This window comes from Paroedura picta, chromosome 6 (assembly GCF_049243985.1).
Source record: "Paroedura picta isolate Pp20150507F chromosome 6, Ppicta_v3.0, whole genome shotgun sequence".
In the NCBI taxonomy this organism is placed as follows: Eukaryota; Metazoa; Chordata; class Lepidosauria; order Squamata; family Gekkonidae; genus Paroedura; species Paroedura picta.
The window spans coordinates 82,962,392-82,980,357 of NC_135374.1; the positions used below are offsets into that span (position 1 = coordinate 82,962,392).

General features: G+C 39.6%; 1 long non-coding RNA gene across 1 annotated transcript; it reads right to left on the reverse strand.

Moving 5' to 3' along the window:
* Positions 1 to 2,831: 2,831 nt before the first annotated feature.
* LOC143840718 (uncharacterized) lies at positions 2,832 to 15,884 on the reverse strand. The gene is made up of 3 exons (XR_013232346.1): positions 15,856 to 15,884; positions 4,565 to 4,630; positions 2,832 to 2,968 (listed from the first exon to the last, which is right to left on the reverse strand). It is a non-coding gene; the product is annotated as an uncharacterized LOC143840718 (long non-coding RNA).
* Between the last annotated feature and the right edge of the window lie 2,082 nt (positions 15,885 to 17,966).

Here is a 17,966-nt window from a genome sequence, read left to right on the forward strand (position 1 = left end):
AAGGCATGCTCTGAGGCTAGTTCCTCTCCCACCCAGCAAACTTCTGAAACCGGCAGGAAGTTGGAGGTGGAGAGCTGATCCCTCATTAAGCCCTTCCTGGCTGAGGGCTGCCTTCTGATTGGGTCCCAACTACCAGGGTGGGCCATTCCTGGATGAGGGCCAATCAGGTAGTGAGTGAGTGAGTTTAGGTTTTATAAGGTTTACTGATGATGATCATGATTGGTGACTTGATTAAGGCGTGGAAATCCACAATCTGCTCTTACAGCAATGCTGCATTTGTATGTTCTGTCCACTCATCTTGAAGGTGACATTTGCAATTCAGTTTGAACTGAGCCAGTCCTTGGGCTTCTGGTGATTGAAAGTGCCAACACTTACCTGAATTGTTGTTTTTACACCTTTGATTATCCTTAAAAGCAAACTTTGACATTGACAATACACTGTTTTGTTGCAATTCTGTCAAAAAACAGCCCATGGAACGTTGCTCCAGCACAATCACTGTCACTCTTAAAGCCTTAAATGACACTTTAAGGCCAAAGAACAATTTACTGGGTCTAAAAAGACAATAACTAATGTTTTCACATCTCTGAAGTTCTCATAACTTTAGATAAATCAGGCCTTTAAGATTGGCAACACTGTTCCTTTTATCTGCAGATGATTAAAATTGTTCCTGCATACACTTGGTTTTACTCTTCAGAAGAATGCTTCTGTAACAATACTTATGCCAGTTCTTTACTTCTTTAGAGGAGAGAGTTGCCACAAAGTTTCCCCTTGGGGTTGATAGAATAGATTTAAACAAGAAATATATCACAACATGAACTCCAAAGAATAGAAGGAGCTGAGGAGCATTTAAAAAGATAGCCAACTGGCAGACATCAGGATTGCAACACTTTCAGAATTCAATAGTAAAGTGTTGACCCTTTCACAGAGAAGTCCATAAAAATGTCTCTTCATTATACTCCAGATATATTGTGGCAGGGACCCTGTTTGTGGATCTTCACAAACCATTACAAACTTCTATCAACTGCAATAGAAATTGGGGGAAAACAGTTGACAGGTGGGAGCTTGTCACTTGTTATGTGTTGTGGCTTTGCTGTTTCTGGGATATGGAATAGAATCATAGGCTTGGAAGGGGCTATACAGGCCATCTAATCCAACCCCTTGCTCAATGCAGGATCAGCTTAAAACATCCAGGAAAGATATCTGTTATGCTTCTTGGATTTTTTTCATCTTCAGTCTGTCGGATCCAAAAGAACTCTAATTTCAATAAAATCCTGGTTCCAAATACTTTGCCTGAGATGTTGCTGATATTCCAAAGAGAAAAAAGGTGGAGGGGTCCAATACACCCTCCCCCCCAAAAAAAAAGATCCCCACTTTCAACTTGGAGATCCCTAGTCTCTATTGGCAGTTCCTTTAAACCAGACTCTTCAAAACATATAATCATAGCATTAGAAAAGGTCATACAGGCCATCTAGTCCAACCCCTTTCTCAATGCAAGATCAGCCTAAAGCATCCTCGTATTTGTCCAGCTGCTGCTTGAAGACTGCCAGTGTGGAGGAGCTCACCACCTCTGATTCCACTGCTGAACTACTCTGTGAATTTTTTTCTTGATATCTAGCTAGTACCACTATACATGTAGTTTAAACCCATTACTTATCCTCTGCTGCCAACAGGAACCTTTCCCTGCTCTCTTCTAAGTAACAACCTTACTTATTGACAACAATTATGTCCCCTTTCAATCTCCTCTTCTTCAGGCTAAACATTCCCAAGTCCCCTAGCCCTAGATCATCTTCATCACTTTCCTCTGAACTTTCTCAATTTTGTCTACATCCTTTTTGAACTGCACACACTCCAGGTGCAATCTGATCAATGCAGTATACAGTGGTACAATGACTTCTTGTGATTTTGAAGTGATGCCTCTGTTCATACAGCCTAAGACTGCATTCATCTTCTTTACTACCATACCAGACTGTCTGCTTATATTTAGCTTAAAGGTAAAAAGGTAAAGGTATCCCCCTGTGCAAGCACTGAGTCATGTCTGACCCTTGGGGTGATGCCCTCTAGCATTTTCATGGCAGACTCAATACAGGGTGATTTGCCAGTACCTTCCCCAGTCATTACCGTTTTACCCCCCAGCAAGCTGGGTACTCATTTTACTGACCTCAGAAAGATGGAAGGCTGAGTCAACCTTGAGCCGGCTGCTGAGATTGAACTCCCAACCTCATGGACAGACACCTTCAGACAGCATTTCTGCCGCTTATTTAGCTTACAGCCCACAAATGCCCCAAGATCTTGTTCACACACACACCTCCCCAGAAGTGTATTGTCCATTCAGTCTGCATGTTTCTCATTTTTGTGACCAAGATGCAGAACTCTGCACTTCTCCTTATTGAATTGCATCTTGTTCTCATTTGCCCACTCTTCCAGCATGTTCAGATCTCATTCAACCCTATCTCTATCTTCTGGGGTGTTTGCAACTTCCCCGATTTGGTGTCATCTGCTGAGCCACCTTTGAGTGGTTTTTGTGGATTTGCCACTGCATTTTTTACTCTTCTTCCCCATTATGTTTATTGGACCTGATAAAAATTGGGCACTTCAAAACATCCCTGATATGACTACTTTACCAGTATTAAGATCAAGGCTTTTTCAGGAATTCCATTTTTTTTAGTTGCAATAAACCCAAACTGGAAAATATTGAGAGAAAAATTGCAAATATATATACATTTTGTTCTGTTATATATTCAGGTAGTAAACCTATTGCCTTCATTCCCAGATCCATATTAAAATTTGCTAATCATAGGATAGATTCACCTGGGTTTTATTACCAGAATGCAAAGTAAGGTTGTCCAGCTTCTGCAATGGATACAATAAATCTTACGCAGGAGACATGTTGATAACTCATGCTCATGAATCTTGGATAGTCTTTATAAACATGTTTCTTTTGCAGTTGATTGATGCTCAGCAACTAATTCTGCACTTACAAGGGAGAGGGGAGCCCAAGAAGAAAACAAAGTACAGCTTTTAGAGATATCTTAAAGAGGGTTAAAAGGCTGAGTTAGTTAAAGCATTTTAAAACTATTTAGTTTAAGCATTATTTAGGATATATTATTTCAATATAGAATGATGTTATCTTTCCACTTATTTGTAAGATTACATCTTAACATATACCTCCATGATTACAAAAATTAGAACCCGAGGAGTGATAACCACATCAGGATTTATTATTCAATGTAATTACCATAAAATCAAAGGGACAGATACAATAAAACTGTTGGCTTGTTTATACGTTAAAGTCAGTTGCCCTCATTCATTCAGCAAAGAAGTCTGCACATGGAAGCCATGGGATCCAGTGGCAGAGCAACCGCTTGACAGGCATAAGAGCCCAGGTTCAATACTAATTTCTTTAGTTAGATGGACTGAGTAGTAATTTATGTGAAAGGCCTCTATCTGTAAACCTGGAGAGCTACTGCCAATAGTCTGACTCAGTATAATGTAGTTTCATGTGTAACTTCCATTCACGTGCATGTTTCTTCAGGATGAAGACGATCCTATCTGGATGGACAATCCAGTCCCCAATGTAATCATCCCTAATGACTTGGGTGAACTTTTCCCCCCAGGTAGGAGGGATCACAAGTTGTTATGCATTGCTAGTCTCTTGTAACTACAGTTTAACTGGGTCAATATTATAAACAAATGAGTAGTGTTTTTATAGTGTGCTCTTATGCAAAGTTACTGCCAACTAAACCCTGAAATCAGTCGGCTTACACTGGAGTAACTCTGGATAGGAACATACTGCAAGCGTACCAAGTGATTTGCAATTCTTATTCAGTCTTTAATTACTTTCTCAGTAACCCTATGGAGTCTGCATAAAATGAGAGATAACATCTTCCTCTAGGCCACACAGGAAGCTTCGTGGAAGCAATTCTAATTTTATTTCTATAACATTCATATTACCTCATGATTTACAGCTGGTGGTTTACAGACTAGACGATGCAGGCAATATTCAAACCATAAAAGTAGAATGGCAATGATTTTCCTGGCAAGTATACTTGGTATTCACAGTACAAAAGAAATCAGAGTTCTACTATGACAATGTGGGGGTCCTGGACCATGCTGAATGCCAGAGGGAAGGGCAGTCTTGGTGTGGCTGAGTGGGGAACTGGATTAGAGAAGAGGGGAGCTGAGCCCAGCAGCTGGAGTCTCCTCCTAATTCCCAGTGTGAGGTAGGATCTGGGCCTCAGGCTTCAAATGTGAAGGGGTTGTGCTCACCTGGGTACTACTTCTCATCCTGTCATGGAGCTCCATACTTGTCCCTTCTGATCCTCCTCTCTCCTATGTTAGCCCTGAGACAGAAAGAGCTACAACTACCTCCCTCTTGGTCTAAGAGTTTAAATAGGTCTGCACACCTGTTCATCCCCCCTCCCCAAATGCTTGAGTCAATAAACCCTTGGAATTTTCCTTCATGTCCCTTCAGCTAGAACCCCACCCCCCTTGTCCAGCGGCAGCCAATCAGCTCCCTGGCTGGGTCTCTATCTTTTAGTTAGATTATACCCTTATTGTGTCTCACCTGAGCATTTGTGCTCATCACCTGGGCTGTAGAGGTAACAGCTGGGCTATAGAGGCTGCTAGGATTCTTTATGCATCAAGATGGAAAAAAGAATCAGCACCAGATATTATGGACCGGTTAAATAAATATGGAATATGGAACAATAGCAAAACTTACATATTGGATACATAACAAAACAACATTGGAATTCAGAAGAAAATTGAGGCCAATATTCGACCATACTGAACAGTAAAATTTAAGAGCTGAAGAAAAAAGTGATTGTCAAACTGTACATGGGGATAATGTGGTTTGTAACCTCAAGGTGATGTATAAGAATAAGATATGCATTGTTAGAACATTTATTTTCTAAATAGATTTGTAGTACATACAAATATGCAATTATGTGGCATTTTCTACCCCCCCCCTATGTTTTCTCTTAAAATTAAAAAAAAACGCTAAAAAAAGATTACATATCAGAAGAAGAGCCAGAAATAGCCAGGGTATCCCTTCACTGTGATTAGATTTAGGTTCCTCTTTCCAGTTTACAATGGCCATTGATAAGATGACCAAAAAGAGGGAAGGGAATTTGAATCCAGTTTCATGTATGTATTACTTTTATTTATTTTTTATTTATAAGATTTTTATTTTTATTTTCCAGGATTAAAGATAATGAAATACATGCAATCTACATTGTTAGTACAGAAAAAAGAAAGGTTATGCTCTTCATTTAATACATTTAGTTCCCCGTTTCAATCCCCTTTTGTATTATTTTCTTAAATAGTTCAGGTAAGGGCCCCATTGTTCTTGAAAGGCCTCTTCTGTTCTTCCGTTGACTATTAGTGTGATATAGATTATATAGATTTGTGGAACACAATTGAGAACACAAATACAGATTTGTGGAACACACTTTAGACACAGTCTGTCTATGGTTTATTTTTAGGTCAGGCAGAATGTATCTTGAGTTCATTGTGGCACTATGTGTATAGTTATTTCTTTGTCTCTCAAAGTAACCTTGAGTTTGTCAAAAGCAGATAGCTCCTGAATGTAGCATCCCTCCATATAAAGGAATGTATTCTTTGAAACATAGAGCGAGAAAATTGTAATAAGATATATAGCCATCCGTGATAGGTCAGATTGTACGCCCTTCGTCGTTGACCTGATTGGTCAAAGGGACAGTGAGGGAGTGAGCGTCAGGATACCTCATGATGACGTATCAAGGTCTTAAAAATGAGCTGCACTGATGCAGACTTCAGAGAATGCTCCAATTGGCTTTCTCTCCATGCTTGCAAACATGTATCCTAAATAAATCCTCTTGCTGCTTAGTTGTCTTTGTTGTGGTCTTGTAAATTTTACACTGTATGGTCCATAACAATTTGGTGTCAGAAGTGGGATCCGCTTTTGGATCATTTTGACTCTCTGGCTGAAGAACTTATTGGTCTCAATTTCGGGGAGGCGCCCTAGTCTTCTTTTGACTAGCCCTGGATGAGTTCCATTGCTTCGCAGCCAGTCAGTCAAGAACCCAGCAGCAACAGGCAAGGATTTCTTGGTGAGTAGATTGGTTAAATAAGAACACTGCTCCAATAATATATTTGGGTGTGATTTTTAACGGGCATCTGACTGGCATGTAAGAAGCATTAGGCTGCCAGCCGTGGGACTGTGGTCCCGAAAGACTCAGATGACAGGCTCTGGAAGTACACCAAAGATATTGTTGGGTGGTTTTTTCAACGGGCGTCTGACTGGCTACTAAGAAGCATTAGGCTGCCAGCCGTGGGACTGCGGTCCCGAAAGACTCAGACGACAGGCTCTGGAAGGAAACATTGTACAATGGGGAGTAAGACGTCTAATAATAGGTTTTCTGGGGGGGACGCCCCGTCTGCTGGCAGTCAGACTGCGCAAGAGTCCCAGTCTTTCTGCGAACAGTCAGATAAGAATTCCTAAGGATGGTCCAGTGGGACAGGTGTGTGAAATATGGGATAATAAATTTAAAGGAGATGGATCCATGAAACTGTGGCCAGAATATGCTTTGAAAAATAATTATAAGCACCCCCTTTGGGCTCTTGTTATCTTTTGTATGTTTGTTATCTTTTGTGTGTTTATTTGTTTGAAGGAGGAGGGTCACTGGAGGCAGGGGAGGGAATCCCTTCTGTTCTGCTGTGGAGTGAAATAATGCAGAGTGGAAAATGTAAAATGGCCATCTCTTGTATGGCAGTAAGAAACAAAATAGTCAAACCCTCTGCTCCCTCCAAGCAGAATAATAAAACATGGGATCCGCTCATTTGTTCTCCTCCCCCTCCCTATCAACCCCCTCGTCCCGATGGTCCTGTGCATGAGGAAGAGGATCCAGGGAGGGGAAGTTGATTTTCTCCCCGCTCTGGAGCCTACAGGGAGAAGTAACCCTTCCTCTGCATGCATCATTGGGCTGGCAGAGCTTAGGGATCTTTATGATCAAACTGAATATTGGGGAGATGGAACAATGCAGGCAGCCTTGGGACAGCCAGCTTTTGATGTGGCGGCTTCTGCCCCGAAATTAAACGTGGCTGCCGAGTTCCCTCTCTGCCAGGTTCTGCAAGGAAATAACCAGATTGGCTATGTTGAGGTGCCCCTTACTTCTGCTGATATTCGGGGAATGAGGGGGCATCTTCCAAAATTCAGGAGGACCCAGAAGAATTTAGATTGGCTTTTGGGACCTTCCTTTTTCACACTTACTGAAATTCAACATTTTGGCAGAGGTGGTTAATAGTGGCATAGAATAGGCTAGGAAAGTTTGGATTGAAAGAGGAGTAAGGCAATCAAGGAGTCTGGTAAATAACGGTAATGAGAAGGAGGGATGTAGAAAAGGAGAAATTAAAGGTACAGTTGATGATATAAACAGTACAAGAGTTACTGTACTGGTAAAGGAGTGTGGAAGGGACAAAATGAAAGGGTTTTGGCTGGGAAAGCATGAGACAGAGTACGGACTTGTCCCAAGCAAAGCAGGCTAAAAGAGAAAGTGAGAGAAAAGCAAAAGAGGGGTGGCAGAATCAGAGATCGGTATGTTCTGTTGCTTTTATGTTTTTTTCGGGTTCATAAATATCTAGGCAGGCTAAAAGGAGTATACCCTGGACAGGATTTAAAATCCATAATTGGTAAGTGAGAAAAAATATATATTTGTATTGAAATATGGAAAAATTGATAGGTTTTCTTTCTGCTAATATATCACCATTTGTGATTCCTGTAGTATTACAAGAAACCAAATGAAATAATGTATTGATGTGTTAAAGGTGTTATTAATTGAGCAATGTTTATTCTAACTCTGCCTCTACATGATTAAGTCTTGAAGTTATTCATATCATCATGTTATTAAGAAAGTTTTTGGCTTTTATGAGAATCTCTGGTTAGAGAACAAGTGTGCTCTATATTGAATGTAATAAATAATATGTGTATTTCCATTGGTAAGAACTAAATGTGTTTATTTATTTTGAGTGCAAAGAGATAATTTTATGTGTGTGCTAAATGAAGGGCGGCTGGGAGACAAGATTGTTCTCCCCCCCCCCCCCCCTCACAGTTCTTGTTTGCCCTTTGTTAGGTTCCACTATATAAGTCAGTGGGTTTTATGGGAGTTTCTTAAATCTCCAAAGAGTTGGCTTCCATAAGATATGAGAAACCCTAATTTTGTAAATGGAGTAAAAATGATTAGGCTCAGTGAAGCCAAAATAGGCTTTCTTTCCCCCTCTCTGTTTTAGTCCAGCGATGGAATGGAATCTCAAGGTTTCTGTATCTAGGAGACGCATTTTAAAATCTGACAAGGGGGAGAGAACGGGGGATTGAAAAATGGTCTTTGCAATGAAACTTCTTTTTTTATTAGAAAGTAAAATGTTCGGGGTTTTAAAATTGAATCATCTGCTTTGAACTATGTCTGTTCAGGTTTGGTTTGTTTATGTTTGACAACTAAGAAGTGAAGGTGTCTGTATATTGTAAATTAGGTTGGATATAACCAAAAGCAACGTTTTTAGATAAATTTTGTAATGTGAAAGTTTCTTTTTTATTGTTTTAAAATAATCCTGGGCGGGAGATAACAACCAGGGGCTTATCACGTCACAGGAATTCTTTTTTTGGTCACCCAACCCTCCCCCTTTCTCTGGTAGAAAAAAAAGAGAGAGAAAGTTAAAAGTTCTGCCCAAGAGAGGGGGGAGAGATGGGGGAATATCAGCGTTTTTCAGAAGCACATTAGCTCTGGCATGGGCTAAAATAACCTATGGTCTTTATGGGTTTAAATATAAGTTTTGATTAAGTGAAAGCTGAGCACAATATAAATGGGAGCAAATGAAACTGTGATCTAAAGGTTTTTAAGTTTTCACCCTATGAGAACTGTTTTAGACTGAAATCTTTTAATGTAATGCTTTTTAAATAAATGCTTAGTCTCAAAACAGGGACTTTATTTGTATAAGCCTCCATCTTCCTCTGACATTTTAAACTGGACATTACCCTGTTGTGGGAAAGTTGTGGGGAAATGGCAGAGGAAATTTGGAAGTACCGGGAAAATGTCTAAATGCTGTTAAAAGGATGATGGGTCTTGGTAAACTGAGTGATATTGGTTGAAGGGTTTGTAAAGCTGGAAAACAGGCAGAGGGAAATGGAAAGAGGTTTGTGGGAGTCAAGATGTTAATATTGAGGGTTGGAGGCAACCCTGGACAGTGTAGATTTCTGGGAGAATGAAATAAATTGTTCATTCTTGCTGATACCTGACTGTTCTTTGGTGCTGATTGGAAGAGATTTATTGAGTAAATTACATGCTTATGTATTTTTACTAAAGAGGGTATAGATGGGTTATTGTGTGTAGATAAGAAAGTTTGAGAAGAAGTCAAGGAAGGCCAGGGAGAGAAAAGGAAAATGGTTAGAATTGTATGCTATTGAAGAGAGGATTGGGCTTGTTACCAGGTATATAGGAACTTGGGCTCTTACCATTTGGATAGAAAGAGCCTCGTAATTTTATTTTATAATGTTCCAATATTGATCATTGTATAAAAGAAATACAGGTAATGTATAGACTGGTGTAGAATCTCAGAGCTAAGGTAATATTTATTTGTCAGATCCATATATTTTTCAAACCACCTGCCTGGAAACCAAAATCCCAGGAGGGCGTTTTTCTCATTCTCTCTTACACAATCTTGTTTCAAGAAACTGTTTGCTTTCAGATGGAAATACCTAATGAACAGGTATCAAGATTTACAACAGGTAGACCATGTTGTCCCAAGGATTTGTTGATTTTCAATTTATTTTTGAGCAGCTGTTTACAGAAACAGGACCCACGGAAAAAGGTTTTTGTCTACAAAATATGTGATTCCAGCATTCAAGCAACTGTAAGTTTGTTTTAAAGAATTGTGAAACAAAAGAGATGTTACGATTTTAAAGGAAAGGCCAGACTGCTTTATGTTAAGTGTGTTACAGAAACACAAGAAAACCTTGTGAGGAATCCAGAAGAAATCAAAACCTTAAAAAAAAAAAAAAACTGAAACAAGAGATTTATAACAAGCACCAACCCGGGGCCCACCAGATTTTCTTATTGTTTGTCTATAGACACCAAAGCAATGCTGCAGGACTCTGGACTCACCCATGGAAAGGTAAGGCACAACCTATTGCTTGCTTTTCCAAGCAGATGGATGCACTAGACCTGCTGTTCCTCATGGTGCAAGAGGTCAGGCGGGTGTGATGGGATTGCCTGGACCAGCTGGCAAACATGATGTTCCCAGAGGCTATGGTTTCCCTGGCTCAGGTGTCATTGCTGGACTCAAGGATCCCCCTGGTGAACATGGATCTCTTGGCCCTGCTGTATCCAAAGGATCTCCCGGTGAAGCTGGATGCCCAGGTGAACCTGGTCTCCCTGGAGCCAAGGATCTGACTGGTAATCCTGGCAACCCTAGTTCTGATGATAAGACTGGACCTGCTAGTCAAGATAAACCTCATGGCTAGAGGATGGCCTCAAGATTCAAGGGCCATTGCAGTTACCTTGATGGAGGAGGCTCAGAAGTATCTTGGAACAGCCCCTTCATGTCTACTGTCCATATGGCAGTGATTAATCAATTCGAGACTGTTGGAGTATGAAAGTATCTTGCTGTAACAACTGGCTAAACCCAGCCACAGTGTTTTCCTTGGAAACAGAACTAACCCCTGATTAAGATGGTATAGGATTGATGTGAACACCAAGGTCAGGCTGGATCTAAAGAAATGGAGAGTGGATCACAGACTATGATGTTGTCACAAGCAATGACATTCTGGAAGTCAGCCCTCTCCCACCTGCATGATCAGCTGAGACCGCAGAGGTTTAGGCTCTCATATAAGCCTTACACCTGAGAAAAAGGTAAGAAGAAAAATATTTATATAGACTCAAAGTATGGACATGGGTTAATAAGTTCAAATGAAAACTTATAGTAAAAGGGGTCCCTCACATCAAATGAGGCTGAATTAATGTATCAAGATTTTGTTAAAAGTTATTCCAGGCTATGGAACACCTTGAAGAAGTGGCCGTGATCTGAGGAAGGGCCAACACCAGGCACCAGACCGAAAAAGGCCAAAAGAAACCAGAATGCAAGGCAACCAAATGATTTTTAAGTGCCTTAAATTAGGCATAAAGTGTACCTCACTAAAAATAAAGAAAGATTAATAAAACAGGAGGAGAGAGAAATTGGATGGTGTTTGGATCTAGACACTGGCTGGTAAAAATTATTCCTATAAGGTATGTGTTTGTTTTGTTTTATTCTGCTCTGAGTTCTTCTAGTCTATACATAAAAATAAAGAGTAATTTAGGATTTGGTTAGATATATTATATTGGAACAGAGGTGAGATAATAGATAAATAGTATAAAATGTTTTAGGTGTTAATAAATCTGCTGAAAGACTAACTCTGTTAAAAATGTAAACTTTAATAATTTCCTGACTTGTTTTGTCAATAGCTTCATTTCCCAGAAAGCAGAGTGGGCCGAATTATTCCTCACTCATCTCTTGTGAGGGGATGTTTGGATTGAAGCTAAATGTTTGGATTGAAGTTAAATGTGGCAAAAACATTCTAACAAGGGAGTTGGACTGGATCTCAGGAGGTCCCTTCCAATTATGTGATTCTATGGTTTTATTGTTCTGTGATTTGAAGATTCTATGTTAATAACTCAAAGGGAAAATGAATAATATTTCCCTTAGAAAAAATGATATGAGCTTTCCATAGCTCTTGTCAGCTTAGGTATGTGAGCGTGAAAAACAATTGGAAATTACTAGGAGATTTGTCAAGAATTCTTTAAAGATCTAGGACACAGTTAATTATAAATTGGCTTTTGCCCTATGACTTTCCAGTTTATTTCTTAACCAGGTAACCAAGTATGGATGAAGTCCTGAGAAACCAGATTATTAAAACTGATGATGAAGTGGAAATTCCTTTCCAAATATTGTTGACTGATGATAATGAGTGTCAAAATAGATTCCAGAGACAATGGGTCCATTTTACCGTATGTGAGCTGCTGCAATATCTTTTGAGGCTGAAGAAAAAATTGCTGCCTAATAAAAACTTTAACGCACGTGCTAGTGCAAATTTGGGATGGCAGGAATTATAAGCAACCGAAACCACCCATCTCCAGAACTACCTTTCAGTCGAGTAACACAGAACACATGAGAAGTCATCAAGGGGATGATCCTATTTAGGACCCAGAGACTCATTATGTTATCTTTGCAGGAGCTTTTAAAAATTGTTTATTATTTCTTTATGGGCTATAGTTGATTTAGGGGGGTACCTTCTGTTCTTTCTATTTTGGGAAAATCTAGAAAGACTACAAGAGAGACCCAGCTATTTACGCTTATTGGGGAAGGGTTGTTTTTCTTTATGTGAACACTAATCTTCACCAGAAGTGGAAGGTAAGATTTTATGTTTACGGGAACATACACAATGAAAGCAAACAAATTAGAAATTTGTTTTACCCTGGGTGGTACTTTTGGGGATATCTGATACTATTTTCCATAAGATTACAAGCGAATCAACCAGATCCTTTTGTATATAACACTATCAGTGTATCTCCCCCTTTAGTGAATAATAGAACACTATATTCTAGATAACAGGGAAATTTCCAGATTTTCTGTTACAACCCAGACATCAAGCCCCAAAAGGTATTGGCTTGAGATACGCAAAACTCATCAATGGGGAACACTGATTAACAGAACTATAATTACCTGAATGCCCTTGTTTCTAACTTGAATGGAGGTGGATGAATATGTAAAGAATTAACATGGAAATTGACTTACATGCACAATGATAAATACATGGGAGATGCAAAAGGTTGGGTAAAACATACAAAATGATATGTATATAAAAACAATTATTTTGTACTTTCTTGGGATACACCTCTCTGGTGGGACAGATGTTCTGGGGCCAAGGGACCAAGCCTTATGAAGATAGGTTGAGGGACTTGGAAATGTTCAGCCTGGAGAAAAGGAGGTTGAGAGGGGACATGATATTATTTGATAGTATTTGACATGATAAGTATTTGAAAGGTTGTCACTTGGAGGAGGGCAGGATGCTGTTTCCGTTGGCTGCAGAGGAGAGGACACGTAGTAATGGGTTTAAACTACAAGTATAACGATATAGGCTAGATATCAGGAAAAAATTCTCACAGTTAGAGTAGTTCGGCAGTGGAATAGGCTGCCTAAGGAGGTGGTGAGCTCCCCCTCACTGGCAGTCTTCAAGCAAAGGTGGGATACACACTTTTCTTGGATGCTTTAGGATGCTTAGGGCTGATCCTGCGTTGAGCAGGGGGTGGGACTAGATGGCCTGTATGGCCCCTTCCAACTTTATGATTCTATGATTTTATGAATATTGAATTTAAAGGCCTGAAAAGAGTAATCCAAAGTCTAATATAGACAAAACTCAATTCATGGGCCACTTAAACTGCAAAAGTTTTAAACCTAATAACATAAAAGCAAATTAAGTTTAACAGTGCAATTTATCAAAATCACTTGGCTTTAAATTATTTGCTTGCTGCAAATGTGTGTGGTGGTGGTGTGTGTAGAATAATCTCCAGACAAACAGAGGCCAAAATATTAGCCCTGTAAGAATACAAACCACTCTCTAACACAGATTCAACTGAAGGAGAAACTATGATAGAAGAAAAATGTTAATGTGTTCCATAAAGAAGAGTTAAAAAAAATAAAAGGGGGGAATTGATATAGATTATATAGATTTGTGGAACACAATTGAGAACACAAATACAGATTTGTGGAACACACTTTAGACACAGTCTGTCTATGGTTTATTTTTAGGTCAGGCAGAATGTATCTTGAGTTCATTGTGGCACTATGTGTATAGTTATTTCTTTGTCTCTCAAAGTAACCTTGAGTTTGTCAAAAGCAGATAGCTCCTGAATGTAGCATCCCTCCATATAAAGGAATGTATTCTTTGAAACATAGAGCGAGAAAATTGTAATAAGATATATAGCCATCCGTGATAGGTCAGATTGTACGCCCTTCGTCGTTGACCTGATTGGTCAAAGGGACAGTGAGGGAGTGAGCGTCAGGATACCTCATGATGACGTATCAAGGTCTTAAAAATGAGCTGCACTGATGCAGACTTCAGAGAATGCTCCAATTGGCTTTCTCTCCATGCTTGCAAACATGTATCCTAAATAAATCCTCTTGCTGCTTAGTTGTCTTTGTTGTGGTCTTGTAAATTTTACACTGTATGGTCCATAACAAGTGTCAGTTTAGCCATCTTGGCAAAGTCAGCTAGTTTATTCAGCCAGTCTTCTATCGAGGGTAGTTCTTGCGTTTTCCATTTCTTGGCCTGTATTGCTTTTATTTGTTCATTTCACAAATTTTACCCACCAGTTTCAGCAACTACTGAAATACAGATATATGGCCATTGTCTGTATTTCAGTGGCTTTGAATGTGTGATATGAAACTGAACTCCAATTTAGGCATGGATGTGAGAGGCCTACAGTCACTGGTCGTAACTAAACAAGCTAACTATTTATAGGCATTCATACAACAGGGTGAGACAGGTTCCTTTTCAATCAAAAACCTTTCAGTCAAAAAAATGCTGCATTACAAGGATTTCTAAAAACATCTTGCTAATAAAATGAAAGGGAAAAATTCACAATGTAAGTGCAAACTATTGGCAGGGAAGGGAGAAATGAACAAACTGAATTACATCTGTCCTGCAGGTATTAGTAGTCCAAGCTAGGCCAGAAGGAAGGCAGCAAACAAATGCCATAAATAAATCTCTCTAGGAGGACGTGGATTGGCCACATAATAACCTATACTTAAATCCATGTGTATATATAACTGAGGAATATTAATGACCTGGATAGCCTAGCCCAATCTCAGCAATTCTCGGAGGCTAAGCAGGGTTGGCTCTGGATAGTATTTGGATGGGAAACCTCTAAGGAAGACCAGGGTAGTGACCTGGAAGCAGGCAATGGCAAGGCACCTCTTAACATCTCTTGCCTTGAAAACTCCATGAGGGTTTTCAGAAATCAGTGTGATACATAAATCAATTGTGACTTGACGTCAAACAGAAACTTGACGTCAAACAAATGAGCTCATGGGGTCCTCATAACTCTTACTGAGATATGCTTATTCAGTAGTCTATACACGTGGCCTAAACTTCCATACACACTTATTTGTTTCCATTAAGATCAATTTTAAATAACAGTGTTCAGAAGTAACATGCCAAAATAAGTGACCATTATTAATACATAATTCATTCTTCAGTCATGGAAAGCTGTTTCTTCCCCCTTTGCCCCCCAACTGTTAGATATAGTTAGCTGACATGAAAATATGCCAGATCCCAGACCACCTCAGCAATCGCCTTCTGAGCAACATCAACGTTCACTTGGCCTCTAAGATTGTGCTTTGCTTGTCAACAGCCAAATTTTCATAGCAGATGTGAAACATTATTTAAGACTACAGGTATTTGCCAAAATGTACATTTGGCAGATACCTGCCCTTGGGGTTGCTGCAATGGAAATTCTCCTGAAGCAGCAGTTTGCTCGCCTACAAAACGGATTTTCTCTTTTATTCTTCTTCTGATTTCCCATATGTTTTTATCTGGATAACATTCCAGGAAAAAAAAAAACCCTACAGTGCAGTGTTGTAGCCAGAAAGGTGCAAAATGAGTAAATTTTGTTAGTGAGAACAGTGATTATGTATTAGTTCAAAGTATGAAAATATTTTGCTTATATGAAAATCATATCAAATGTCAGTTGACTTTATTCTTTAGCCAAAAGCTCTCATTGTATGGACTGAAAAGGACAGCTTTTCCCCCATCCATACCCAGGCAGTAATCAGGAAGGACAAGTTTACCTGATCAGACTTCAATGCCTGATAGCCCATTGGACGATCTCTTTATGGTATTCATAATATATTGGACCCCTGCAAATGAATTCGAGACAATTAATAGATCCCAATTTATAAACTGTATCTGCAAGGGAATGAGTACAAACCTTGAGCGTAAGGGGCCTTCAGATATCATGCACAGTCATTCACCTTAATATGATTACACACTATTTACTCTTTGTGGTGGACAGATCACATGAGTGGGGCCTTCTCACATGGGAGTTGTATGTCTATGCTCCAGTTATATCCAAGGTTCTATACATGGGAGGGAAAGACATACCATTTAATTCTCTGTAGAAGAACCTTTCCTCTGGAAAAGAGTTCCTTAGGCTGGAGGAAAGCTTCAAATTTAGCTGACTAGAATAGTGGATACACTATTGCAGCCCAACCTTGGGTTGCCAGCCTTCAAGTAGGAGCTGGAATTCTCACAGAATTACAACTGAGCTCCAGACAACAGAAATGAGTTTCTTTGGAGATGTGAAGGATAAACTCTTTGGTATTATATCCCTGCTGAACTCTCTCCCCTTCCCAAACCCACCTTCCCAGATTCCTCCCCAAGATTGCCAGGAATTTCCCAACTCAGAAATAGCAGCTCTCACCAATTTGCCCCACAAGATGTTAAAGGTCTAAAAGAAAAAAAATTATCATAAGTAAGAAGTTTAAAAGCCTGTTTTACAAACACACTGAAATTTCATCCTTTATAGGTTCAAATCTGAAACTGGGGTGGGAAAAAATGCCTCATTACTCACTTTTTTGCCCTTTCCCTTGTGATCCTAGGATAAGGGCAACAATTGTACTCCCATTTTCCTCTCTGATTTTAACCCATATAAGATCAGAGTGAGATCAGGAAGCATCCATTTTAACTTTAGTCATTATTATGAAGCCAAGGGAAAGAGAAGGCAATGTCTCCTGGCCCTCACCAGTTTGGCTAAGGTTGCCATGTACTGAATGGCTATATCTGAGGCCAAATCAGAATTAGGGCAATGCATTTTGCCCTAACTTAGGTGTCTTTTCTTTGGACAGAAAGGGGGCAGGTGCAATGGCAATCAAAGCAGTAAGGAGTCCCATCATTATCTCCCCTAAGTGGGACAAACATTTCACTTCCATTTCCATGGCCTTCTGAACAACACAGAAAAAGAAGCACCTTATTTTGCTGCTTGCAGACTCTCCCAACACAGCCTTAAAATCTAAATGGACTCTTGAACATGTGGTATGTAATTGTAAAATTGCATGCAGATCAAACATCAGGTGCAATCCAGTTAATGGGAAAGTTAAGCATGAGTTCTTCTCCACTGAAATAATGAGTAGTAACTTTGGCTGCATTGTATATATCATCATTTTAATAATACTTCCTGCATAAGTAATAAAACACTAGCACACACCTGAAAGCACTTTAAACAACATTCAGTTAACAATCTTCCTAGTGGCTTAATTTTCTGCAGTATTGCTTAGACTGAAGCCAAAGAGGTGGCTAAGCTTCATTATGCATCTGGCCAGCCTCACTGGATCAATCCAAAAGTTGCTTTGTCTGGCTTTGTTTCTGCAGTCCTGTTTTGCATTAGGCAAAGAATTTTCTTCATTTGCATCTATCTACTGCTTTATTTAATAATCCCCTCCAATTATTCTTGCTTTTGTCTGATGCCACTCTCACAATAAAAATGGAAACTTACTACTTGGCGTTTTCATATTAAGCAAGACAAATATCATATGGTAGCAAATGAATGCTAATCCCAGGGCTAGCTCTTTGAACTGGCATTTGACTAGTCAGCTGCTCACTTGAAGCCATGTTAATGTTTGCAAACACAGGTCAAGATAGCGATTGACTGGCTAACTTGTGTGGGCAATCAGACATGTATGCACAATACCAAGCCAGAAAGGAAGTTATCACTCAGTCGTGGTGCAATGCAAAGCAGAGTTATATCCTTCTAAACTTACTGACTTCAACAGACAAAGAAGGATATAACTCTGTTTAGGATTGTTCACCATTTTCCATCATGCTCTTTTAGGAAGTAAGGTTTCGTATTCGACAAAGAGCATGTGTGTCCAGGGATCCATAAGCTGTCCACAATGTTTGTCCT